The sequence below is a fragment of the Saccopteryx leptura genome, chromosome 7 (genome assembly GCF_036850995.1).
Source record: "Saccopteryx leptura isolate mSacLep1 chromosome 7, mSacLep1_pri_phased_curated, whole genome shotgun sequence".
Taxonomy (NCBI): domain Eukaryota; kingdom Metazoa; phylum Chordata; class Mammalia; order Chiroptera; family Emballonuridae; genus Saccopteryx; species Saccopteryx leptura.
The window spans coordinates 106,481,531-106,501,774 of NC_089509.1; the positions used below are offsets into that span (position 1 = coordinate 106,481,531).

The window sequence follows — 20,244 nt, forward strand, 5'->3', positions numbered from 1 at the left end:
ACCGGGATCCACCCGGCACACCCACCAGGGGCGATGCTCTGCCCCTCCCGGGTGTTGCTCTGCTGAGACCAGAGCCACTCTAGCGCCTGGGGCAGCGGCCAAGGAGCCATCCCCAGCGCCCAGGCCATCTTTGCTCCAATGGAGCCTTGGCTGCGGAAGGAGAAGAGAGAGACAGAGATGAAGGAGGGGGTGGGGGTGGAGAAGCAAATGGGTGCTTCTCCTATGTGCCCTGGCCGGGCATCGAACCCGGGTCCCCCGCACGCCAGGCCGACGCTCTACCGCTGAGCCAACCGGCCAGGGCCATCCCCTCATTTTTTGAGCAGTGTATATATTTAGGCCTATGTTTTATTTTTCCCTGGGGGGAAAAAGATCAATATTTTTAATAACCTCACCACAAAATCTGTCTCTAATTCCACATTAATTTATTCACCAAATGCTTATTTAGTGCCTACCCGGGTACATGTCCAGCTTTGGGCAAAGCTCAATATTCAAACAGGTAAACAGAGATCAGTCTAGCAAATATCAATCTTTTAAAAAGAAACAATCTGACATCCAATCTCCAGGAAATGCCAATTGCATTTTTTTTTTAGTGGAAAGTTTCACTTTAAGTTTTCAGTCAGACAGTTTAGATGGCCAACCAGATAATGGTTGGCTATCTAATCCCATTTTGTGTTCAGTGGCTGTTACTTGCCTGGCTGGGGTGGGGGTGGGGGCGTGGGGCAACAGTACCTATCACAGTCCTTTTGTTTTTCACCTTCCATTTTCTCAGTCGTTTCTCTCCTTACATTTAGGTTGGTTTTGTTGTACTGAAATCTGCTTCTCTGTCCTGACATGATTCCTAAAGTCTAATGCTTCAGGCATATAAATTGACCCTGGAGGTTTGAAATTCAGGGTCTCTTAGATGTCCTTTGGAAATCTGGGTTTCCCAGAGACCCTTAGTATTATTTTATCACAAAGGCGCCTCTGAAACGCATCCCTGAGTCTACCCCTAACCTGATGTTCCATCAACGCCATAAGTACTTTGGATGCAAGAAAGTTTTGTGGCTGGCTGAGACCAGTCTAAGATCTCCTAGAGATCTTATTTTCATAACACTCCACAGTATCATATGTCAGACGTCTCCGTTAGAATCATACATTTAAGATTTGTTTTATCATAGAATCCTAAATATTTAAGGTTTACTCTGAAACTTTCTATTTTAACTGTCAGTTGGACAAGTTGCAACATTAAGAGAAATGGAGAATTTGTTTTGTCCAAAAGCCAGACTCGGTTACAGATTTCATTGGGAAAAGAAAAAGTGTTGTCTTCAAAAACATGAGTTATGGGATCTGATTTGAACACTGAGAATGAGTAAGGTAGTCCCACTCCCGGGTTATGTAGGAGAAAATGTCTTCCTCACCGACATAAGTCAAGATGTCAAGGATATGGGGGAAAGGCATCAGGACCCCCTAAATGGAGAGTCCCTATGAGGAGATAAAGGCTTAGCATTACTGTTCCATGAGGATGCCATCTGCCAGTCATTGCGTCACCATCATCTGAAGTGTGTGCCAAATGATGATTTCTGAGCTCCACCCCAGATGTGCACAATCAGCATCACTTGATGTTGATCACAGAAATATTCTTCGAAGCAAGGAATCCAGAAATTAATTGTCATAATACTTGCCTAGCATTTACTATGTCAGTCAATGTTCTGAGCATTTTCCATGTACGAACTCAGTTTCTCTTATGTAGAACTCCTTGGCTTTGTGAAGTTGGTGAATCCCTGGGCTAGAGTTTGGAGTAAGAGACCCAGAGTCCAACCCTGGGTCTGTTGTTTTTCTAGTGGCATGGCCATCTACAGATATTTTAACCTCCCCAAACCCTGGGGACGCCTGTGCAAAGCAGGGGTGACTAATTCCTGCTTTGCATGGTGTTGTGCTGAGGGGATCTGATCCACCCACATAAAGCGCCAAGTAGATAGGCAGCAGGACCCCTTGGTGAACTGACGGAGTGCACAGCACGTCCCTGCGGCTGCTGCAGTGCATTTGGGGAAAGGTCCACCCTTGAGCAGTGATGACATGCGCAGTCATATCCTTCCCTGCAGGTGCAGGAGCCCTGCTTACGCTTGAGCATGAGCAACGGGTTCCCCGAGGCTTGTGCCAGACCCTGTCCTCGTGAGCCTCAGAGCCCAAGGACTCTTTCTTCCTTCTGGGATTGGGAGTGGGCCAGAATCAATCACGTTTCAAGGAGGCGAACCGGCTGGCAGGCACATTCTCTGAAGCGTTTTTTCAGAATTCAACGCAGGATTTTCTCTGATCACAGAAAACCATTCTTTCCTCCAGCCAGTCAGGAGGAACGTGATCAGGACGGCCTGGCAGATCCGTTGATCCCAGCTGGAGCTCCTCCCACTGGGATAATGCCACCGTGCCTCGCCAAGCCCTCCCCCCTCCCACTGCGGCCCGTCCTTGATCCCTCCCTGATCTCTCCCTCTCCCCCCCCCCCCCACTCCCACCGAGACAATCCCCCCGGGCACAAAGACCCCCTCCCGTCCTCCAGGCCCCACTCCGGGAGACTTGGAAACTGCTCTTTGGTTTCCCTATAGCAAGAAATTCACTTTCCTTTACTTGGTATCCAGGAAGCTCATTTTCTCATGAATACAAAATTAAGGACTGTGTGTAACAGCGACGTTTAAACTAATAATCTTTTCAACCTCCTTTTCCTAAAAATCAGAAAGCGACTATGAAGACGGTGGGTTTTTTTTTTACAGTTTTGCTGCCAGGACACAGTGTGTTTTGGGGAGCGTAACCTGGCTGCCGTCTAACAGAGGGGGCGTTGAATCTGATGACCAGGCTCTCCGTTTGGAAATAGCACAGGAACCAACACTCCTTCTAAAGGGACAGGTGTGGCCACCCAACACTAAACTCCGGCTCGGTGTGCATCACTGAAGGGACTCGGTAAGTATGAGATCGTTTTGTTTATTAGGCAAATTGGAGACAGTAAAGGCAACTCGTAATAGTTATATGCTGTATAATATGCTAAAAACTATTCACAGAATGGGCACACAGAGGCACACCATGCAACAGGCGTGCGTGTGTGTGTGTGTGTGTGTGTGTGTGTGTGAGTGTGTGTGTGTAAAAATTACTAAACAAAGGAGAAACTCCCCACTATACATTTTAAACTGTCTATTCTTCACTTACTTGTCTTCAGGCACCTTTTCTCAACAGAAACATGATAGATATTTGTTGAATAAATGGCTCAGTATTTCCAGCCTTCAGATCTTATCTAAGTCCTCACACTCTTCGCCTGACTATTAAAATTTTCACATCATAGTAATTCAGGATCTATTTTGTTTTTCTTTCCTTTTAACTTATACAGCCAAACATAATGAATACATTTAACAATACACTTTTACGTTTTAATAATTACACTGTTATGTTTTAACAATACACTTCTACATTTTAATTATGTACTTTTATGTTTAAAACATTAGCACTATGCTAAACCTTTTTTTTTTTTTTTTTTTTTTTTTTTTTTGCCTCCACAGCTACCCAACAAAGGAAAACCTCCATAGCTTGGCAATTTAAAAAAAAAATAATAATCTGAGGTTTTATCACACTAATTATAGAGATTCCTGTTCTCAATGATGTCCACAGAGACACTGCCCACTTTCCAGACCTGGTTTCAAAAACATCCTTTATTTTTGTATGGAAAAGTAATCAAATTAACTACCTGTCTCGTTTCATTTTTTTCAAATGCCGATAAGAAGGCATGCAACAGTCACTGATGGAAATGTCCTTCTGCAATATAATCCTAAAAAAGCAATGAAGAGTCCTGAAGAATTGCAAGCCCTTTACAGGAGATCAAGGCCCAGTCAGGGCTTCCTGAGGCTCAAGGCTCATGGTCTGGCAGGAAGTGGCCCTTTTGTGCATGCGAGGGATCCCAGTGGTCAGCTGTGGCTGACCAAGTCCCTGTGCTGCTAGGAGCAGCCCCACCCTGGCTGGGGGACCTCCAGGCAGGGACAGAAGAATCTTTGTAACAGGATGGACAGCAAACCCTCCTGGGGAAAAAGGAAGAAGAAAAGAACCACTTCGAGAAAGGAATATTCAAGAGACATACTTCCATCCTAAAACAAACTTGATTTTCTGGTGTGCACTCAAGCACATTTTATTTGATGTTAAATCTAATTAGGACTAATTAATACCACACCATCCAAATTTTTGGAGGTAACTATAATGGTAGAAGTAATAATATCTCTCTCTTCCCCTTACTATGACTTTTGAAGTGGTGTTCATGTGTCTAAGCTTCATTTAGTTCATCTGCAAAGTGTGAATATTTGCCTCAGAGCACTGTTGTGAAGATTAAATTTATAATGTATGTGAAGCCTTATCATTATTATTTCTCTATAGTAACTATGTTAGAACATTTTATTGATTCTATTATTAAATAATATTTACTAGATCCAAATGGTGTAATTTTTCTACAAAATGAGTATCTTGCCCCAAATTTATTTAAATACAAAGCTTATATTCAGAACCTGAATGACAACCCTCCCCCCTTTTTTCATTGACCTAGAGATAAACTTTGACCTGTTGTTTGATAATCACACTTTTTCTGAAGGTGCCTTGTTCCTCTTAAGAATGACAGCCTGACCCCAGAATCTGGAAATTGACATGGATCAATACGCCTCTTTCCTCCCTCCTTGGCTCACCAGCAAGAACCTTTAACCTTTGGACTTGATTCTTAAACCTTGTATATTGTTTGCAATTAGAGAATATTTGAGGCAGATGGAGGATATTTTTTAAAATCTGATTTTTATTGGGCACTGACGAAAGTGTGGATCAAAAATTCAGTTTATAAAAAAGACATAACAGTGAATTGTTGGGTATTTTCTCCCCTAAGTTTTATTCTCTTGGGTCAAATCTGGAATTGACGACATGGTCCTGATTGAACACACACGATAAAAGTCTCAAACCCACTGGGAAGGAGCCACTAACTTGGACTCAACCAGAGAGCTGCAATAAAAAATAGTTAACCCTGCGGTTTTTACATCTATGGTTCTCTTTTATATATATAAAAAATTAATCTTGAAACTTCAATTTCCTAAACTCAATTTATTCTAAATTCTATCTCACCTACAGTAGCTAAAGTCTACCTTCCAAAAGTAGTGTGTTGGGAGAGAAAAAATCCTACTCCTGCTTCTAAATGAACACACACATGTGCACGCACACATACACACACACATTTGGAAGCAACCAACACAACTTATCCAACAGAACACCATTGTTGAATAAGCCCATTCTCCACTTCCTGATACATTCTGAAATGGAAATTCCCAATTCCTGGAATCATGTTACACTGAAGGCAGGAATCGCATTGCTTCTGCCTGTTTTATATCTAGATCAAAAGGTAAGACGAAAAGGTTGTGCAAAGCAAATAAGCGTTTTGCAGGTAATGTATGCTATATCAAACACAAAGACGAGGCACAGCATTAGCCCCATCAACATCTATTAAGAACATCAAAATGAAAGAGGTTTATAACTACTAGTCCAAACAGAGAAATTACACTGGGAAACAGCATGGACTGCATTTAGAGAAAGAGAAATGCAGGTACCCATATCTGTTGAAAGTTTTCAAAGCCAGAGAGTTGTTTTCAAAGTGACAGAACCCAGCATTTTTGCCTGTTTTTTGTTTGTTTGTTCTAATGGAGAATATCAAAAACGATGCACCAACTTTTGCCTTAGAATCGGAAGTTCAATGCTCCGGCTCCATCTTTTCTCTTTTCATTTACATATGGCTATAGTTCAACATCATAACAGCTAGGATGAGAAACGCAAAAAGTATTTCTGGCAACAGTAAATTTAAAAATAGTGTTTTCCTTGGAACCACTGATGAATTACCCAGAGCCACCTAGATTTCGTACAAACAATTAAAATGAACTCAAGGAGCCACAAGCGTTCAGCACCACAGCTTTCAGTGCAGGGCAACCTCAATGTAGAATTCCCGCATCTATTTAACCGAGATGCTGTAACCCTTGGATATTCACTTCCACGTGCAGTTTTTAAGGAGTAACCCGCAATAGACAGACTTTAACTCAAAGCTTCCAGAATTCGGTCGACAAACTGAAGTGTCCTGGCAGAGCTGGTGGGCACAGAGCCCTCTCCGGCGGTGGCGGTGGCGACCTTCCCAGGACAACATGCCTCTTGGAAAGGGGCTCCTTCTCCCCTCTCCAGAAATGGAGAAGAGGAAAGGCAAGAAGCAGTGTCTGGTGCAGAGCTCCACTTCCTATGGCTTGGATGGTAAACGTCCAGGATGCTATGAAATCCCCACGGCTTCAGCCATGCACACACGGTAGCGCTGTGTGTTGGCTGCTGCACTGTCCTCTGTCAGCCCCCAGGAGGAAAGGCAAGGCTGAGAGCAGGGGGCTCCTTCAGAAGGAAGCAGCACTAAATGCACCAAGAAGAGTGGGGAACCATCCTAATAAACACATTTTGGATGAAAGAAAGAAAGAGAGAGAGAGAGGGAAGGAGGGAGGGAGGGAGGGAGGGAGGGAGGGAAGGGAGAGGGAGGGAGGAAGGAAGGGGAAGGGGAAGAGGAAAGGGAAGGGAAGGGAAGGGAAGGGAAGGGAAGGGAAGGGAAGGGAAGGGAAGGGAAGGGAAGGGAAGGGAGGGAAAGGAAGAGAAAGGAAAGGAAGGGAAGGGAAGGGAAGAAAGAAAGGAAAGAAAGAAAGGAAAGAAAGAAAGAAAGAAAGAAAGAAAGAAAGAAAGAAAGAAAGAAAGAAAGAAAGAAAGAAAGAAAAGAAGGAAGAAAGAGGAAAGAAAGAAAGAAGAAAGAAAAGAAAAAGAAAAGAAGAAGCAGTATGCATATACAACTAGCAGCCAAGCTGTCCAAGATGACTGGTATTAGCACCTTCCCTAAAAACACCAAGATTTTCACAGGCAGTAACTGCCAAATTGGAGAGGCATTGGTGGAATCCTTGATTATACTTTAAGCTCATTTTCATAATACTCCCATTGACTGTGTAAGTGTTAAATGTTAATTCTAATCTAAATGTTAGAAAATAGGCAGGGAAAAAAAGCGTGCTAAATACCTGGCATGCTTGTTAATTTGTATGAAACATTAGGACTTGGCATTAAAATTCACGGGAAGTTTGCAATGAAATTGTAGACCAGGAGGAAAAGATAGCAAGAAGATTGTACTGTCTTTCTAATTATCCCCCTTGGAGGCAGAGCAGGGGAGTGGATTTCTTTCTTCACTCAAAGCCAGAAAGGAAAGCCAAACTTCCTACCTTCTAATTCCCTCCCTGAATTCCTGATATCCTAGTTTTTAATTCATGGGCCAGAACATTGGCCTGAAAAGCCTATAATATTGCATATTTGCAGATGTTTTTGAAAGGACCCAAAGGCTTAAAACTAGATAAATTAAATAAATGATACAGAAGCCAAGGGCAAGTTGACCTGTTCTTCATGAACATACATTAAATGTGTCCTGTATGCTTTCCTTGTTCTCTGAGACTGACTTTGAGTGTCGCATGACAAATGTGAAAAGCAAGTTAAACATGTGTGGCCACTCAACGTTTATCTCTGGTGTCGACATGACTTTGCTCAACCTCTCTGACTTACAGCCAAGCATGTCACTAAAACTGAGCACTAATACAAAGGAAGCATTTGTAACGGATGACAACTCTAATGGGGTAGATGATGTTATTAATTTTGCATGTAATAAAAATAGATTCATTTTCTTTCTCTCCAATTTCTGAAACTCTTCAAAACCAAAGAAAAACACTTTTCAAAAAATAAACGGTTCCCAGCAGGAATTTTTATAGGTAGAGACAAACAGATTCTAAACTGTATGCAGAGAAGCACTAGAACAGCTAAAAACAATTTTGCAAAAGGTTAGGGTAATAACCAGATTTCAAGAATTACTACAAAACTAAAGTGATCAACACACTGTGATACTGGCAAAGAGAAAGGGACATAAATCAATAGAGCAGAATAAAGTTCAGAAACAGACTCACAAATACGGTCAGTTGATTTTGACAAAGGTATAAATGCAATTCAATGGAGAAAGGATAGTCTTTTCAACCAGTGGCATTAGTACAATCGGACATGGCCATGCAAAAAACAAATAAACCAGCACTGCCTTAAAACATAAAACCACATGCAGAAATTAACTGAAAATGGAACATAGACTTAACTGTAAAATCTATGTTTTATAGGAGAAAATCTCCATGACAAAAAGTTTTTAAACATACTAAAATACACAAGTATAAAATTAAACATTTTGAAATTAGACTTCATTGATATCGAAATTTTTTTGTTCTGCAAAAGTCACTGTGAAAGGAACAAAAAGACATAAAGACTGGGAGAAAACATTTGCAAATTACATATCTGACAAAAGGGTTGTCGCTAGCACAAAAAAAAGAATTCTCAAAATTCAACAATAAGAAAACAAACTAATTTAAAATGAGCCAAAGAACTGAACAAACGCATCACCCGAATGGTTATTTGGTTGGCAAATAAACACATAAAAAGATGTTCAATATCATTAGGCATGAGAGAAACGGGAATCAAACCACAATGAGATATCACTACACATCTATTCAGACCAGCTAAAGTAAAAAATACTGACAACACCAGGGGCTGACACGGATGCAGAGCAACTGAAACGCATACATTGCTGGTGGGATACAAAATAGCACAGCCATTGTGGAAAACAGTTTAGCAGTTTCTTATAAAGTTAAACACACTTATGACCCAGCAATCCCACCCCCAGGCATTTACTCTAGAGAAATAAAAACTTGTGTTCGCACAAAACCTTCACACAAATGCCTGTACCAACTCTGTTTATAATGAACAGAATCTGGCAATAACCTAAATGTTCTTCAACAGGTGAATGGATAAACAAGTGGTGGGACATCCATTCAATAGACTACTATGCAGGAATAAAATACTGACACATTTGACGACTTGGATGAGTCTCAAAATAAATATACTAAGTGGAAGAAGCCAGTCTCAAAAAGTTATATACTGTATGATTCAATTTATATGATAATCTTAAAAGAATGAAGTTATATTGGTAGAGAACAGATCAATAGCGGCCAGGATCTAGGGGTGGGAGAAGCTATCATTTCAAAAGGATTGCATAAGGGAATTTTTGGACAGGGTGGAGGAAGTGATGAAACTATAGATTACCCTGATTGTAATGATGTCATGAATTTATATATGTGATATTCAAAAAAAAACAAAACAAAATACATATATAAGTATAGTCATAGCAGCATTAGTCATAATAACCAAATGGTGAAAACAGCCCAAATGTCCACCAATCAATGAATCAATAAACACATTATGGTATATGCATATAATGGAATATTTTTCAGCCATAAAAAGGAATGAAGTACTGACACATTCTACGATACGAATAGACCTTTAAACATCATGCTAAGTGAAAGAAGGCAGACATAAAAAGTCACAGATTGTGTAATTCCATTTATATGAAATAACATGAATAGTTAAACCCTAGAGACAACACAGACTGAGGGTTGCTTGGTGGTGGAGGAATGGGGAGCAATTGCTTAATGGGCACAAGGTTTTTCCTCTTGGGGTTGATGAAAATGTGTTAGAACTAGACAGAACTGCTGGTTGCACTACATTATGAATGTACTCAATGATACTGAATTTTTCACTTTAAAAAATGGATAATTTTATGTTATATGAACTTCAATACAAAAAAAATCCAAAGAATTCTATTTTACTGTATGATAATTTCAAAAAATTAATGTATAGTGACAAACACAAGGAAACCAGGAAAGAAATGAAGGAGTTTGTAACTCCATGCTCAGTTTACCCCTTTGAACAAAGCACAAAGGAAGAGTTCTAGTCAAGTCCCTACCCTTCAGAGAACTTCCCATTTCTGTTCAACAGGCTCTTTCCAAAAATATGTTCCTGCAAAATGATGACTCATAGTGCAAGAACTTTTTGTCCCATTATAAAAAAGAACCCAAGGGTATAAAATTCATTTTCTTTTCAAAAACACTCAGTTAATAACAAATATTAAAGTGACCTACCTATTACAACAACGTGGGTGGAACTTGAGGGCATTATGCTAAGTAGAATGAGTCAGACACAGAAAGACAAATACTGTATGATCTCACTTAATGGAATCTGAAAAAGCCAAACTCATAGAAATGGAGACCACCAGAATGGTGGGTACCCAAGACTGTGGAATGAGGGGACGGGAAGATGTTGGTCCACTGGTATAAACTTCAGCTATAAGATGAGTAAGTTCTGGGGACCTAACATACAGCATAGTAACCATAGTTTAACAATACTGTATTATATTCTTGAATGTTGCTAAGAGAGTAGATCTTCAATGCTCACAGCACAAAAACGAAATATTAATATGATGTGACACAGCTGTTAGCTAACATTATGGTGGTAATCAGTTTGCAATACATTAATGCATCAAGTCAACACTTTACAATATATAAGTATATCAAGTGAACATACTGTGCACCTTAAGCTTACACAATGTTATATGTAAATTATATCTCAGTAAAACTGGGCAGGGGAAGTGACTTATCTAGCCTTTGAAAACGTAGTTGTGTTACTGCTTGTTCATTTTTAACAGGACATGGGGAGGGGGGAAAGAGGCTTAGTTTGCCTTTAAAGACGGAACAATTCAGCCCTGGCCAGTTGGCTTAGCAGTAGAGAGCGTCAGCCCTGCGTGCGGAAGTCCCAGGTTCGATTCTCGACCAGGGCACACAGGAGAAGAACCCATCTGCTTCTCTACCCTTCCCCCTCTCCTTTCTCTCTATCTCTCTCTTCCCCTACTGCAGCCAAGTCACCATTGGACCAAAGTTGGCCCGGCGCTGAGGACAGCTCCATGGCCTCCACCTCAGGTGCTAGAATGGCTCTGGCCACAATGGAGCAATGCCCCAGATGGGCAGAGTATCACCCCTGGTGGGCATGCCAGGTGGATCCTGGTCAGATGCATGCAAGAGTCTGTGTAACTACCTCCCCACTTCTAACTTCAGAAAGATACAAAAAAAAAAAAAGACTGAGTAATTCTGTGACAAGACACCTCCTTATCTTTAGCTGTTTGCCAATTCCTACTGACACTGACCCAGTGTGTTCCACTCCATGCCTCTGCCCATGCTGCTGCCTCTGCATATAAAGCCTCTCCTCATTAGTCCTCTTTGTGCTGATCAACTTCTGGTCACCCTCTAACATTCTGCTCTGAGATCTTCCCCTCCAGGAAGCATCAATGACCTGAGGATGACCAGACGACCTTCCCATGCATTCCCAAAGTGCCCTGGACTTTTAAAAGTACTGCAACATATTAGATCAACCTAATCTGCTCATGTGACTGTCTTTCCTGCCCTCTGCCCCAGACAATAGGCTCCTGGAGAGAAAGGGCCGTATCTTAGTAATCATTCTCTCCAGTAACTAGTATAGAGTAGGCGTCCGAGCCAAGTGTCCTTGGCTCCTGTGGACTGTTGTCTGTTTCTCACAATACAGTTTGAACTGATTTCTGAACAAGTCTAAGTCTCTCTGTATTCACACAGGTCTGTTACCCGGACTTTGAAATGGAGCCTTGTTCCCCAGACTCTACACCTTCCCTGTTGTTCTAAGTGCTGGCAGCTGCCAGGAGCTGACCTGGGTCTTGGGCGACCCTCTCTTTTAAAAAGAATAGCAGTTGACAAATGCAAAATCCATGTACAAAGTGAATATTTGTTTAGAATGGGGGGAAGGCCACAATGTTACTCGCATTCCCTTCCGTGTGCATCTCTCCAGGCGATTTACAAGAAGTGTTCACATAGAAACACGCTGATTGCATCCCGGTTTCCTCGCCTCTTCTAGAACATTCTACAGCACTCGACAAACTCCTAGCACTCTCAGAGAGAGGCTCGTGCACATAAAAGCCCAAAAGTTTAAGCTTTATCAGCTTCCTGGGAAACCCGCCTAGAGCCACACCCCACAATAAGGCTAACAAGGACAATGCCTGGCGCTGGCTGAATTGAGCTTGTGCCTTATGGATGCTCTCACATTATTTTTATCACCTTTTTATGAGGCAAATGCTATTATTGGTTCCATTTCCTAGGCTTACCCACTGCAGGCACTCTCGCTGAGCAGGGTCCCTCTTCAATACTCTCTTAATATCACTTGTTTCCTCAGAAGCTATGAGGCTGGAAGCTAGGAGTTCAAGTTGTGGCCTGACTGGTGATGGCACAGTGGACAAAGTGTCCAAACAGAATGCTAGGGTCGCTGGTTCGAAGCCCCAAGGTCGCCAGCTCTGAGCGTGGGTTGGTCAGTGCAGGGTCACTGGTTTGAGCAAAGGAATCATTCACATGAGCCCAAAGCTCACCAACTTCAGCCCAAATGTCGCTAGTGTGATACGCCCAACATCACGGGCTTGAACCAGGGGGCATTGATTTGGTCCTGGTCTAGGCATGTATGAGAAGCAGTCACGGTACAACTAAAGTGGCTGCTTCTCACCCTCTCTCCCTTCTTGTCTCTCTCATTTTTTTTTTCTCTCTTTCTCTCTCTCAAAAAAAAAACAAGAAAACAAAAAAAAACAAAAAACAAAAAAAAAACCCTGCATTCAGGTTCTGGAATCAGGCAAACCTGGATTTCCAGCCTGCTCTGCCTTTCACAGGCTGCGTTCCTCAGTCTCTCTAACCTTCTGTGTCCTTAGCTGTAAACCTGGAACTACATTACTACTACTTACAACAGTTGAACTACTACTTTCGACCGTGGCTTTGTTGTCCTCTGTCTGGCTCTGGAAGCGCTGATTGTGAACCCTGATTTGAGTGAACCCCTGAAACCATGAGTTCCCAAAGATCAAACAGATTCCGGGAATTCCTTCTGTACCTCTAGGGAGCAGTTTAGGGAATGACAGAATTGGGTTTGTTGCATTGTAAGCCTATAAAAACACATGGCATTGAACCTGTGTTTACAAGTATAGGAACTACTGCTCTACGCTATAAGCTAGATTCAGCCATTTCCATCTACGGTGACGAAGGTGCTGGCCAAGCAAACGGTAACATTTATCTTGACTTCAGACCTACAGCCTCACCTAGGGTGGCCACATGATCCTGACACTTCAGGAAGGTGGACAAACTTAAAATGGGAGATGAAAAGAAAAATGAATAGTTCATAGTCACTATTCCCCAGCCATCACTTCTTACAACAAATAAGCAGCGTTAGGGTGGGAAAGGAAGTGAAAAAAAAAAAGAGAGACAAGTAGGGTAAAAACTGGTGGAAATTTGCAAACCAACGTGAAGGAGGGAGAAAGCACAATGAAAAGCAAAAGCCCCTGGTCCTCCTGCCCACGTCAAGCTGATTTTGATCGGAAAGTCACAACAGTGTTTCAGTATCGTAAAGTCATGCACATTCTTTAAGATTTCCAGATACTATGGTTTTCAGTCATTCTAAAAAAGGATGTCAAAATGAGCCATGTATTTTTAAAACTAATGTGAAACCATATTTCAAAAATGCCAAGAGAAAAAGCAATGTCCTATTTCTAAAGTTTCATGATTACAATTGGTGAAAATATCCTAGCTTGTTCTATTTCTATTGCCTGTTTCCCCCTTTTTAACAATTTTATTATATAATTACACTTTTATTATTACCATTATTATTATTATTTTATTAAGTGAGAGGTGAGAGAAAGGGAGGCTGAGACAGACCCCTGCAAGTGCCCCTACCGGGATCGCCTGGTAAACCCCCTACAGGGCAATGCCCTGCCCATCTGGGGTGGCTGCTCCATTGCTCAGCAACCAAGCTATTTCAGTGCCTGAGGCAAGGCCATGGAGCCATACTTAGTGCCTGAGTCCAAATTGCTGGAACCATTTGAGCCATGGCTGTGGGAGGGAAAGAGAGAGAGGAGGAGAGAGAAGGGGAGTGAGAAGGGTAAAGAAGCAGATGGTCCCTTCTCCTGTGTGCCCTAACCAGGGAATCGAACCCCAGACTTCCACATGCTAGGCCAATGCTCTTCCCCTGATCCAACTGGCCAGAGCCCACTTTTACTATTTTTCAGAGTGTTTTGTGGCACTTTTCTACCAAAACACCTAAGGAAATTTACAAATTCACACAGTGGATTCCTGTTAGCTGAGCAGCTACTGTTCCGTGGACTATTTCTGTAGCAGAAATGCATCATTGCCCCTCAAACATTTTTCTGTCATAACAAGCACAGAACAAGAGAGAGAACTATGGATTGACTATACTAAACAGCTGGAGTTTTCAACATATTTAAAAATTAACCACCTAATCTGTTTTTCTAGTTTTGTATATAATTCACTGTGGGTAATCTCCCCCCCCCTTCCCCAGACAAAATCAGATTTTTTTTTTAAGAATAGAAAGTTTAAAAGTACAAAGGTGTGGTTCGTGTGTTAAAAAAAGCAGAGCAATTGAAGACTTAGTTCAATATGGACTTTTTATGAAGGCGGAGACTTTTATATTAATAGCTACATTCTGGAAGTTTGTCAAAACGCTGCATAATGGACCCTCCAGATTTATTATTGTTGGTTGCTCCAAACAAAACCCATTATGCACAAAAGGCAACATCAAACAAAAAATCTACAACAGCCCATGTTGCAAATAATCTGAACAGAGTCCTGGGGGGGGGGGGGTCCTTTAAATCCGGCCAGGTTCTGCGGTTCACGGATGTGGTCTGTCGACCTATCTGCAGACATTTACATGGGTGCTTGGGGTTTTCCACTCGCTTCCCTAATTCCCCTGCGAGAGTACCGCAGTCTTTTATAATGACCAATAAAAGTGGAATCTAAAACTATTCGTTCTCACCACACTAACAGAAATCCATCCAGCCTCCAACCAAGCCCCCAGCCCCACCTCCGCCACTCGCCCCTCTAAGTAACATCTGTAACTCCCAGGGAGGTTACAGCGGAGGGTTTTCCGGCCGCCACCCCCCCCCCCCCCCCAAGGGTGTGTCAACAGCCAGGCACAATGGGGACAGGAAAGAGGAGCCAGCCTAGTGGCCGACTTCATTCTGAATCTCCTCCTTTCCATGGGGGCAGAAGGGACTGCTAGCCAAATCCTCCTTATTATTCGAGCACAGCTTTTGCAAGCTAAATTTTTTCCCCCTACAAAAAAGAACGTTCCTAGCTGGGTAAACGTGTTTGTCTTTAAGGGTTGTTAAGAAAAAAAAAAAAATCATGCATATTTCAACCAGCTCCAGATGAAAAGAGTTAAGTGATCCTCCAGAATGCTAATGTTTGAAAATGTCATATTTGTGCCATATTTGGCCCTTTTACTAGGAACTCGACTTTAATGCCGTCCCCGCCCCCCCTTCCAACCTCCTTCCACCCTCCTCCTACTCCTTTATGTATATATGTTGCATAATTACGGAGCAGTGAGTATTTATCACCTTTTCTGGGCAGTAAGCAGAAAGAAATACAATGCCATTACTTCCAGTTACTGCCTTTCCCAAGATAATTAGGTAACACGGAGGAGGAAGCTCGGTAGGCCTAATGCGTTCAAGTTAAGTGATTGACATGGCTCTGTCTGGCCGCTCTATTAACTGTTTCATTTTGTTGCTATTTGCAGTTTGCTTGGCTAATACTCCGAACAAATACAGACTGTTTCTTTAGCCCCTTTTTTCTCTTTGACCTTCTCCTGCCCATTTTCTTTGACTCACTTCAAACTGCCTTGAAAAGGCCTGTTGAATACACACAGTCCATCAGAGGCCCAGGTTCGTCCTTACCCTTGCCCTGAATGCCTCACTTCAAAGATGGGCCGCATTCTTTAATTGCCCTTTGAATTAATATCAAAGGGTCACAATGCGAGTGCCAAAAGAGAAAGGCGCTTTAATGAAGCAAAGAGCTGCCATTCATTTGCAGATAAGCACGTTTTTATGCCTGAACGGTCACCGCGGGCTGAAGGCTTGGGGAAGGGAAGACACTCAGTCCGGAGAGGACTTTTCCCTAAGCAGTGATTAGTCCAAACAAACAAGAGTAAACAAAAAGGAAGAAAAAAAAGTCTACACACAGCCACGACCGAAAATAAATAAATAATAAGGCGAAAGCGAGAGCCACAGGCAGAGCCCCTCCTACACTTGCATTAAAAAAAAAAAAAAAAGTCTAAAAAGCTGCACTTAATTAGCGAATCCATTCACCGCTTTAATCCCATATTTCAACATTGAAATGCTGAGGACCGGAGTTCACAACATGCCTGAGATAAAGTAGGCCGTGGCTAACACAGAGGGAACACGTTATGACTTTAAAATCGCAGGGACAAAAAATGTAACTTTCACCAAAAAAAAAAAAAAAGGTGTCCCAAGGCTCAAGACATAATTCCTTCTTATGTGTATATTTCTACTTGAATTACTGATGGTTCACTCTTTTCAGCATGGCGAATTCAGACTGAGTCTAAAATAGCAGTCACATCTATCTAGCCATCATTTTTCTAACTATATATCTATCTATCTATCCATGTTGGCCGTATTTTCCATTTCTCCCAGAGAAATCACTGCTTAGTGGCCACTCTCCTCGTTTGGCTCCTTGAATACTGTAGCTGCAGCCATTGAATGAGCACACCAGCAGCGGCCGAGGTCAGCGTAAGGTAAAATAGAGCTCAAATCATAAATGATTACAGAGTGAAATAGTAAGCCCTGTTTCCCCTGGTCCTCATCCTGCTTTGGGAGAGGCTGATGATTAAGGAAGGATTTCAGTCCTGGTGAATTATCCTCTTAGCCAGACTCAGACGGCATCCTTGGTGCCCGGCTGCGAAGTGGATGGTTGGCCTCTCTCTGGTAGACATAACATTCGGACCATCGCCTGGACCTTCCTTTGGTGGCTGCCTTGGTAAACACAGCTTGTGTTACTCTCAGTGATGTAACAAGGAAGGTCCTTGTTTGAATGTTTCCGCCGGTCTCCAGAAGCAAGCTGCCAGTTTCGAATTCGTGCACATAAAATTGCCACGACTGTTTTAAAAGAGAAAAAGTTCCCCCTTATCTTTGAAGAAATCAAAAGCGGACTCTCTTCACTGGCCTTGTTTTCCATGAGCTTGTCCATCTGGCTCATAGTGGCCAAAATAGAGTGAGAAAAGGGCAGCAAATAAATGTCAGAGAGTCAACCAGTCTGCATAAATCTCCAGCCCCTTCCACGGAAACTCCTTCCCGGCCCCTCGGCCTTCCAATCTGGTGACATGAGCCGACAGGCATCGGAACAATGTGAAAATCAAAGGACTTATTTTGCCCCAAATCAACCCTTAAAAGCAGTTTCTCCCATACCACTTTTCAACTAGATATGTCCCCCATGTGCTGGGATTATAGCCACAAGCAATGTGATCCTAGCATCTAGGTCCCAAATGTCCTGGAGACAGAAGTATTTCAGTGTCTTTTGGTCTGACCACAGGAAGAGCTACTTAATTCTTATTAATCTGAGAAAGCTTTCAGACAAATCGATCAGGCTACCCAGTCTTTATCTCGGTGACTACAAAAGCAATGGGCAAACTACTTCACATTTGTTGAGCACTTTGAACATGTTCAGAGCCAGTAGGACACCCCAATTCTTTGAGGGAGTGCAGCAATTTTTATCCCCCCCCCATGTCAGAGGACTCCATATCAGCATGGATGGTGAGTTTCATCTGGTCACACAGCTAATCAGACTGGCCTGGGACAAACAGCAGTCCTTTAGCTGTTGCACCTTTCCAAAACCGGATATATCTGGTGCAGCATTAACTGCGGGCAGTCCAATGTATTGTGGTCTCTTTACCCAAATCCACAAGCGGAATAAACTTCAAGGCACTGCAAATCCAGCTTAATGATCCACAAAAGAAAAAAAATGAAAGAAAGAAAGTGTTTGGACCACGTGTTCCAATGCTTCCCCAGAAACGACAACTCATGTAAATACAGCCATTGATAAACTCCGTTCAGACACAGCAATAATGTGATCCTGATGATAATGATAGTGGTGAGGACGATTGTCTTGCATGTGTCTCGGGCTTTGCACCTGTGACACTGTTTTTCACCCCAGCCATCTGAGGAAATGATATGCTTCTTTGAGATGAGAACATTTATTTCCCTTTAGTTGCAAGTGCCCAGGAACAGGTCATGTAAATCTCCGATGTGCCTTGCTGTCAGGTGAAGTAAAGTGATGTGGTTTTAACATCTAAACAGCCTAGCCCCTGGAACCACGCAGCTAATACATTTCTTATTTCTTATGTAACGTTCCATAGAACTAAGGGGCACTTGATACCCAAATACAATTTGTATTCTCAAGAAACAAATCCTCCAGGATAGCAAGCTCTTCTCCAGCCACCAACCAATTCGCAACCTGAAAGACGGTGCTGTGAAATTCGGGGGTGGGGACCCCTCAGGGAAGCTGCAGCTGCAAGCTACAGAAACGCCACAAGGAGAGCTGTTCCCACCTCACAGATAGCTGTTTCACTAAAGGGCTTTCCTAGTCGTAGGAAATCCTGTCCACATGCCGGCTGGATTGTCTACGGCCCCACGTCATCGCTGGTGATGCCAAGCTGCTGGGGATGCATGCCACCCTGCAACCAGACACCGCGGACCTGAGATATGGTGACTACTTGGTTCAGGCAACACAGCAGAGACGTCTGCACTGTCCCCACCCCCCACCCCCAGGTTGAAAATCAGAAGTACACTTGGAAGAAGCTCTCAACTTCAATGAAGTAAAAGCAAAGTGTGTTGTCCTGAAATCTGTAGATTTACAGAAGTTTTATTAGCTTGACTTTGTAAAAAAAATATATATATATACACACACATGTATATATACGTATATGTATATGTATATGTATATACGTCAGCATCGTCAGAACTAGCCACCACTTCTCAGAAGAACCAGCTTGGAGTGTTATGTCAACTAAAGAGGCTAAAAGGGGGAGAAAAATGTGATCTAAACTAACCTCTAGGAGCAGACATTCTGCTGTAGGCTTCAATGGGAAACATTTGTTATGAAGTAATAAGAATTTGCATAATATGGGGGAAGACTTTGTTTTCAAAGTAATTCTCTTTTTCACCTGCTTAGGTCTCTGCCGTGTATGGCTTTGGTTAAGTTTTGTTGATGGAGGCTCATGTTTAACCAACTGTTTTTAATTTACAAATTAAACTTGTCAGAAGTAGAAATCCTTCCCTTGGAACTCTTCCAATATGTCAAGAATTAATTCTAATGAAAACGGCATTGCCTAAATGCAGGCTGGCCAGTCACTTATTTTATTTACACAAAGTCCTTCTCAGTTTCTTTGATAAAAGCAGCTAAATCTTTTTCCTCTTTCATGTTTTGTCAGCACTTGATTCCTTTTGTCCCTTGGCTATTTGCCTAGCTGTGGACAATAAGGCACGGAGAATAGAAGCAGATTGTTGGAATGGCCCTCAATAAACCTAATTATGACATGTTGACTGCCCTCACCATGACATAGTCAAGGGACCCAGGCTTATTCAATTACCCTTGCCAGGTTTCTCTTTCAGACCTAAAGTTATCCTTTGACTGTTTGTATTTCTGAACAGTATTCATGTTCATTGTGAAAGAAAATCCCCTGGACTTTGAGGGGTTTTTAAGTTGATGCTGTTATTGTAGCTAATTTTTATTAACTGAATGATAACATGATAAAGAAATAGACTTTTGTTATGTAATAAGAACAAATCAGGGTGTGCTTAAAGTTACACCTCTCCTTCCTTTCTCTCCTAGCCCTTCTGGCAGGACATGTAACCGGAATTAATAAACAAAATAATTTCTGCAACCTGCATGTCCCTTAAAACGCCATACTGAGTCTGGCTCCACGGATCACAGCACTGTCGCTTTGCTGTGATTCTTAACTTTAAAAGTAATAATAATCACATGGGGGGGGGGGGCATGTGCATGCGTGTGTGTGTGTGTGTGTGTGTGTGTGTGTGTGTGTGTTCTTTGCCCTGTTAACACCAGCGAACATAAGTTCATTAGTACCTTTACGCCAATAGCTATTTCTCCAGCTGCTTGAGACCAACAGGATGAACCGTATTTAATTAAAACTCTGGCTGCTGGTTGGAGGAGCCCTTCCCTCCTCCAGCAGATTGTTCAGCGATCACGCCGGTAGTTGCCGCAAAGCCAGTGTATAAAAGCCGTGTGTCAAGTGAACAAAAGAGTGGAAAAATGAAGGAATGCCAAAAATCAGCTCCTGATCCATCCTAGCTTTTAAGTCAACTAGGTCTGATAGAATTAATATTCAGTTGTATTTAAAGCCACACAAAGCTTAGCAGGGGCAATTGTTTTGTAAGTTTTCTTTTCCTTTTTGTGGGTATTTTTT

The 20,244-nt window shown here is 42.2% G+C and overlaps 1 protein-coding gene and 1 pseudogene across 2 annotated transcripts in view; one reads left to right on the forward strand and one right to left on the reverse strand.

Annotated features, from left to right (window-relative positions):
* Nucleotides 1–20,244, reverse strand: part of PAX3 (paired box 3) — a 100,096-nt gene that overhangs the window by 56,374 nt on the left and 23,478 nt on the right. The gene's annotated exons all lie outside the window — the stretch shown is intronic.
* Nucleotides 6,171–6,424, forward strand: LOC136378720 (small ribosomal subunit protein eS27-like; annotated as a pseudogene).